Source organism: Triticum dicoccoides, chromosome 2A, assembly GCF_002162155.2.
Source record: "Triticum dicoccoides isolate Atlit2015 ecotype Zavitan chromosome 2A, WEW_v2.0, whole genome shotgun sequence".
Classification (NCBI taxonomy): Eukaryota; Viridiplantae; Streptophyta; class Magnoliopsida; order Poales; family Poaceae; genus Triticum; species Triticum dicoccoides.
In genome coordinates, this window is record NC_041382.1 from 452974567 (window position 1) to 452982532 (window position 7966).

A 7966-nucleotide genomic window follows, 5' to 3' on the forward strand; every position below is an offset into this window, starting at 1 on the left:
CCATGGCTCCAAACGCCCATTGCGGCATGACATCGACCCTTACAACACCAACACACGGCTCCAAACGCCCACTGCAACACGACGGCGACACATGGTGGACAACACCGACCCGCAGCTCCGGACGCCCATTGAAGCGCGGGGCCACCATCACAATACCGGCTCGCGGCTGCAGACGCCCATTATAGCACAGTGGATAACACCGGCCCACGGTGCCAAAGGCCCATTGCAGCACAGTGGCGACCATCACAAGACCGGCCCACGGCTCCAAACGCACATTGCAGCATGGCGGTGACCATCACAACACTGACCCATTGTTCCAGACCCCCATTGCAACATGGCGGCGACACATGGTGGACAACACCGGCCTGTGGCACTGAAGGCCCATTGCAGCATGGCGGCGATGCATGGTGGACAAACACCGGCCTGCAGCATCGAAGGCCCATTGCAGCACGGCGGTGACCATCACAACGCCGACATGCAGCTCTAGATGCACATTGCAACATTTATAAAAAATATAAATTGGCAACTTCACGCTATTACAAAGCTCGATGCCTTGGAGAACCCTGTTCTAGACATGGACATCTAGCACAGCAAAGATAGGAATACTGTAGGGGCAGCAGGCCGTCGACCGTGTGCATATGGAGTTGTAGGTGCCTAGCCGAGCTTCCTGCTCAACAACGACAAGGCTGGCAACGGCGGTTCTGCAGCCGCACTATATACTCCTGATGTAAAAGTAGCAGCAACCGAAGAAGTGAGTGCGTGATGGATTGATCCTACTAGATGACCAGTTGCACCAAATGGCGCAAAGACCCGTTTAAAACCATGTTTGTGTTGAAAATTTTTGCATTTTTTCAATTTTTGCATTTTTTTTCAATAGCCGTATATTTGAGTACATTTGGTAAGAACTTATACCCCCTATACATAAAGGAAATTAAATGCAAATATTTTCTAAAGGTAATAATGCCACAAATTAGATCAGTAGGTCAAAATAGTTGAGTCTGCAATTAGGAACGCCGAGTAGCTGTAAACTTGCATTAAAAAGAGAAAGCACAAGTGACACAATAAAATGTACTTAATACATGAACTCGTGAACATTTGTACATGAGAAGTTAATAGAAATAGTGGTCAATTACATCATATAATTTGGTTCTATACTCTTGTGTATATATCATGTGTGCTACCCCTTTGTGATCAACTCTTTGTCCTTCGAATCGAATGGCACGGCTACTGCCCCTTGTAGAAAAAGAAAGGACTCTATAATACCCATAAACGTAAACTTATAATTGCAAAAAAAAACCCGCCACAAGCACAAAATACAATGCAGTTCATAGGCTCATTCTTCAATTGACATTCTCGACATCAAATCAAAATTATGAGGTATTGTTGTGAATTGCAAAACTTCTAAACCAGGTGCTAGCCTCAGAACATCCTTCAGTATGTACCTACCACAAATTATAGTAAGATTAATAAAATACATATCCCTTTTTAGAAGCAAAAATACACAACCATCTAAAATAGGGAAACTTGGCGGCATGCGGCATAAAGAAGATGTTGCTCATGCTCGCTTGAGACAAGGAATATAGCTAAAGAATTTTCCAAACCTTGAGAACGAACTACAATAAACAGCCAAAAAAATCTAATATTCTACATATGCTGGACACATGGATGTTACTACAAAAAGGGAAGGCATCAACAAGCATAAGTATCTCATTTTTAGCTACCAATATTAGCAAATATTCTGTTATGAGAAACTATTTAATGGTAGAAACTCTGAAAGACACAAAGTCATTCGTTTCACATCATCATCTTGCTGGTGACCAAATAAACACTATTGTTTCATGTGTAGTTCAAGGCTGTATTTCAGAAAGTCTAACTGTATCGGAATTTTTTTTTGAAACCAACACTGTAAAAAAAAGCGTGCCTAAAACTGTCAAAAATTTGAACCTAGTCCAAGCACTTCCTAAAATACCTTGTTATGTTCTCTATGAGTGCACTTATTAATCTGTCAGTTGGTGTCATAAAGAGCATCGGCGAGACACTTTACTATGCGGCAGCTAGTGTCATGTAAAAAGGGGTGGAATCATCAGGTGAAGATTTTGCATCCCTGAGTATAACTAATAAGGATATTGCACTACCTCCTGGTTGTCCTACCAGTAAACAATCATATCAACATATGAACCACATAGTTGCTGGGAAAACAATGGTTTCTAGGTGGGTTTTTAACACCAACCCTTAGAATATCACAATGTTACTCATGCTGATACATCAACTCTATTCAACAGTGTACCAAATATGTCTTGCTTCAGACAGAGATAATGAATTAACAATTCCATCCTGTGTTTTTCAAACCCAGCAATTCTTAATGTTGCATGACCTTGTGGAGTCAGGTAGATATCACAAAATTCTATCAAAGACTACCAGCCAAAATGGCAAAAGAAAAGAAAGTTCAGCAGAGCAAAGAGAATAGAAAATTCACTATTACTTGGAAGCGACACATGTTCATTAACTGGGGGAGGCATGGTGTCATCTGTTTTCAATGGCCTGAAATCAATCCAACAAGCTTCATCTACCAACGAGATAACCCATTAGGCCTTTTAACACTCTGCATCATCATCCCATCTGATCTGTCAGGTTGATAGTCAGCGAACAATACTTCATCTTTGCACATGATTTAAGGACAATCTAATGGGAGCAATCATAGCAAAGTAAATCAACAGTGAATTGTTGTTTTTGCTTTTTTGGAGACATCTCTTACGATTAAAATACCTATCCAGAACAATCAATATAAGGCATTGTGAGCAGATAAACATTATTGTTTCATTATCTCCCAACAAGCTAGATCAAAAGCATTAACCAACTTAGTGTGTGCCTAGCCTTACAGAATATCATAGCACAGACATTCATTGAAGAAGACAAATGATTATAAACTCTGAGCCAGTCACACCACCACAAAAACATGATAAACCTTGAAAAAAATACCAGCTCGAAGGTATGGAGGCAAAAGCATCAAAGGTATATGGGGAAGAACTCACCAGAGCAAAACCAATGGAACAATTAGTAATCCCACTTACATGCAGCACCAGCGAAACCAATGATAAATTTAGACCGGTGCTTCAGCAAGAAATTACTTCACCACAATGGCAACCAACCACAACTCCTTTAAAGATGACTATAATGAATTTAACAGAGTAGTAGTTTAGTTTCCACAAGTGAAACAATGAACAAGCTTATTGTATAAGTTTACTTAATTTGGTCACAGTAATAGGGAGGCACATTTTCTTCAGTCCTGATTACTGAATGGCAGGTACTAACTGAAGTAAACCAAGCATGTATGTGCTCTGAATATTCACAATTGCCAGTAAACAAAGTAACTAACTATATTTACCAAAATGTACAATGCCCAAGCTCAGCGAGGGAAACAAACACAAGGAATAGAGGTCGCACACCTGAAACCTGCTGAACTTTGCGTCGGTCTCCCTCTCAAGGGCCAATCTAGAAGCAAAATCAGCAAGCTATGTGCCTCCATGTTAAGTTTTCCATCTATAATTGAGAAGCACCTGCAAAGATGGAATAGACATCAGCCATAAATCACAAGTTCTAGGCAAAGAAAGAGAATTCCTATAAAGCAAGTATCAAAACATTGCTCCCTTCAAGATGCTGTCCCCTCTGCATCATAACATTTTTTTCCCGACCTTTGAAGACACTGCACTGAACCCTCTTCAGCAAATAGAGCATAGATTCATGAAGAGCTCCAGAAGAGATTAAATGGGTATAAATGACCATTACACATGTCATGAGTTAAATAGGTTCGTTATGATGACAGGAGCAAAAGCAAGTATACTATAAGGAATTAATTACGGTATGGGATTACAACTTTGAGAAAACACTATAATAGGGAGAAATAATAAGGTACCCGAGCAAATCGGAAGAGCGGCGACAGAATAATAAGGTACATAGATATTAGAGGCAAATTGTTATCCGAAAATATATACATGGTTCAGTCTTATTTCAGAAATTAAAATTTTGATTTTTATGTGACCCACATTATAGAATAAGTGCTAACCTTTTGACGAGTCCTATGCAATATCAGGAATCTAGATCCAACCAATGCACTCGACTTGCCCTGCAAATATATACTCCCTCCGTTCCGAATTACTTGTCGCATGTATGGATGTATCTAGATGTATTTTAGTTCTAGATATATCCATTTCTACGACGAGTAATTTGGAACGGAGGGAGTACATGGTTCAGAGTTATTTTCAGAAATTAGGATTTCAGCCACAGTTACACCTCCAACACCAAAAAGAACTGACCATTCATTTTTTAGAAGTTTGGACAGAAACAAAGAACAATGCTTACCTGATAGAAACCAACAGAGTTGAAACATAGACTCTGATTGAGAAGCCAAATTGAGATGCCATTGAGCACTCCAAATCCCATGAAGGTCCTTCCATAGAAAGATTTGTGCTCAAAGGGCTTCATACATCCACATGAAGTCAATAGAATGGAACAAAGAGATGCCAGGCTGTCAACATGGTTGCTGCACAATAAAGAATAAGGTTGAGTAAACTTTTAGGGTAAACCAATCTACTTTTGTTTTTCTAATATGTTTAGACTGCTACTCTTTCCTTCTCAAAAATATCATTTGATAACTGGTACAACACAATCTCACTCTAGCTCCTTCTGCTCGACATATTCATTTCAGTAAGTCACCCTAGCTGAGTGGCTGTATCATTCGAGTTAAGCTCACGGCTTGTTTATTTTGTTTTAACCATGGTGTGTTACAACCCACAATACCTATACATACCGAAAAACAAAATTTGCAGCTCGCACTAACCAACATAGTTTTTTTTCCTGAATTTACACTTGCGATACCACATACCAAAATGGATGTGGTAGTTACGTGGAGTAATTAGGCTGTTAAAAATAATATGTAAATCTATCGATGCTCCAAGTATATATTAATTAAAAGCCAACCTAGTGTAATTTTCATTTAAGAATAATATAGCATTGACCCTGCGATATACTTGTATGCGGATTTTCTCAGAATCACACTTGCTTCGCTATTTTGTACACCGGCACGCTCTCTTCCATACTAAGCATATGTTGGCTACTTCAGTAGCACCTATCCATATCTTCACTTTGCTAGGATATCCGCTGGAAGAGAAGAAGTGAAGACTCTGTTCTTCAACTTTGTTGCCTATGCATACATACACATATTCAGTTGACGAAACATGGTTTACTTTATACTTACACACATGATCCTAAATCTGAGAAACCAGAAATGGCCTAGTCAAGCTACAACCTTTGAACACATACCTTATTTTGCCAGATGGTGTGCAGTGTGATGGCCACGAACAACAAGACCTGGACCAAAATACCGAAGATGATTCCCATCCAAAGGCCCTACCCACCTGTATAAGGAAGCAAGTGAAGGCAAGTTCAAAAGCAAGCATGAGAACACATGATAATCGAGCTAATATGTTCACTGTTCGTTGTTTTTTCAGAAGGGGATGACCCTGGCCTCTGCATAAGTGATGCACACAGCAAGTATTGACTGATGCATACCAAAACATTTTGTGGCTTCACATCCCCGTGACAGACTCCAGGAACAGTAATGAATGTACACGAGCCCCCTGAATAGACACCACCAATGTAGAATTGACTTAGAATAGTTGCACAATGGAAGACACACATTTCACATTTATTCATTGACAATTCACAAACCTGATAGGTGTAGAGCTTGATGTAGATAAGTGACATCCCCTGTTTGGCATTACTGTAGTTCTTAAGCCTGCGGTAGAGCGTCTCCGGGACATACTCCATGACAAGGTTCAGAAACAGCTCACTCCACTTGTGGTTGAGAAGAAGCAGTGCTTGAGGGAGACAACATTGGAATGGTTAATCGAACGCATAAGCTGCAGCTCCCGACAGTACCTTCTTAGTGGCCACCGTCTCCCCAGTTTCCAAGCATTTAGCCTACACATGCAACCATTTCGCTAAACATCAGGCTGGTGATGGACAACACAAACAGAGAAACAAACATTGGCTAGAATAATCACCTGAAAGACGGCGCCAAACGAACCAGTGCCCAAAATGTGCTCTGCCATGTAGCTTTTGCGTTCCATTTGGTTTCATCCTTTCCAGGTCTGAATTTTGAGCAGGCAAATAAACTCGTCTCATGGAGCAGCAACTGCCAAATCCACCTTCTTTTGGCACTCTGGTTTTCCATCACATGGCTTCTTTGTCCAGTGATTTTCAGGAAGGTGGCAATCTCCCAACATACTTCTCATAACAACTAACAGGCAATGCCGTTCCTACCAGTGTGACCACCAGCAGAACCCATTCGGGCTTCCATGGCCTTATCCTCTATTATATATTTATATGAAGACTGGTTAGTGAAATAGGCAAAGTAGTAAAGTAACTGATTTGTGTATCATAAGTACAAATTTCTGATTACTGCGAGTAATCAGTAGTAGTAGCATCTGGGACGAAATTTCAGTTTGGACTCAACAACACATCTCACTAAGGCAATACTGGCCGTAAAACTCAGCCAAGAGACACAAGGGAAACATAAGAGACGGACAGCGCACATGTCACCGGCCTGAGCTCGACCGCATGTTGTCCTCGTTTCCTCCAACTCGAGGACGGCGTGCGGAGGCAGGGGAGGAGTCGCCGCTGGCGAGCAAGAGGGATAGGAAGAGGGCAAATCAGAGGGAGCAAAAGGGGCGGAAGGAAGACCAACGAAGGCTACGACGGCGTCCTTCCCTGCCTCGTACCCTCCCCAGATCGGGCCCCGGAACAGCCGCCACCATCTCCGTCGTCTCGTGCCCGAGCGGCACCTCATCGCAGCTCGACGCCTCCGCCACCGCTCCTCTCGCGCCGCCGCCGACGCATCCGCCGCTCCCCCGCCTTGAGCCGGTCCGCCGCCATGGAGCCTTAGAGGGAGGAGTAGAAACACGAAGGGGAGGAGGCGGAGGGGGTGACACGGGGCTCGAGAGCGGAGGGATTGGTGGCTGGAAGACGCGAGGGGAGGCCCCAGATCGAGCGGAGCAGCGGCGATGGAGGGAGAGGAGGCCGCCGGAGTTGGGGTTTGGTGGTTTGGGCGTGTGCCCCCGCCCGCTACCGCCCGTCGGCTCTGCAGGCCGTGCCCCGCGCCACCCGCGCGAGCCCGCTGCTGCTTCTGGGCGCCACCCACGCGCGCTGCTGCTCGCCCCGCCTGACAACCCCGTGCGCGGCTCGTTTGCGCACCGCACGCGCCGGCCGCGCCCTGTCCCGCGCCCTTTAGCGCTGCCCCGCGCACGCCCGGTGCTGCTCGCTTTCGCTGCGCCCTTCCGCAGCCGCCACGCCCGCCGCCGCCGCGGTCCGACCGCGTCCGCTTCCCTTCACCGCCCGCCTACGCCTGCCGCTGCACGCCCAGCGCTGCTCGCTTCTGCTGCGCCCTTCCGCAGCCGCCACGCCCGCCGCCGCCACGGCCCGACCGCGTCCACCTCCCTTCACCGCCCGCCTACGCCTGCCGCTGCCTCCCGCTTCGCCGCTGCGCGCCCACAGCCGCGGCGACTGCAGATGGAGGATGGGGAGGCGTCGTGGGAAGAAAGAGACGAGCGGCGACGGCTACAACGCGCTGGGCCTTCGAGAGGAGGAGGAGAGAAGTGGAGGGGAGGAGGAGGCGGCGCAGCGAGGAGGGGACGCGGAGGATTGTCCCGAGAGCGCTAGGTTTCCGGGAGAGGATTGGCCTGGCTCTTGTCAAGGATCTCGTTTTCGGAAGTGGATTGGTCTGCCTCATTCACCAGGTTCTAGAAAACCCTCCCTCTGCTCGATGGGCCCATAGGCTCGCGACCCCACCCATCATCCTCTTCTGAAGCAGTCACGAAGGTTAAAAAAAGTGGACGGCTGACCAGACGCCAGCAGCCAAAAAATACACTGTTGCACTTCGAGCAACCCAATCCTGCGGCCGAACGCGTCG

General features: G+C 45.4%; 1 long non-coding RNA gene across 9 annotated transcripts; it reads right to left on the reverse strand.

The window, feature by feature from the left end:
- Positions 1–1054: 1054 nt before the first annotated feature.
- Positions 1055–7752, reverse strand: LOC119354875. Of its 9 annotated transcripts, none has more exons than XR_005171311.1 (11): positions 6063–7749; positions 5728–5979; positions 5569–5636; positions 5320–5414; positions 5028–5200; positions 4360–4540; positions 4064–4210; positions 3447–3557; positions 3033–3169; positions 2483–2624; positions 1055–1442 (listed from the first exon to the last, which is right to left on the reverse strand). It is a non-coding gene; the product is annotated as an uncharacterized LOC119354875 (long non-coding RNA). The 9 variants fall into 9 exon arrangements; XR_005171312.1 differs by having other exon boundaries at positions 5126–5200; positions 6063–7748; XR_005171317.1 differs by lacking the exon at positions 5028–5200 and having other exon boundaries at positions 3447–3717; positions 4064–4123; positions 6063–7748.
- Between the last annotated feature and the right edge of the window lie 214 nt (positions 7753–7966).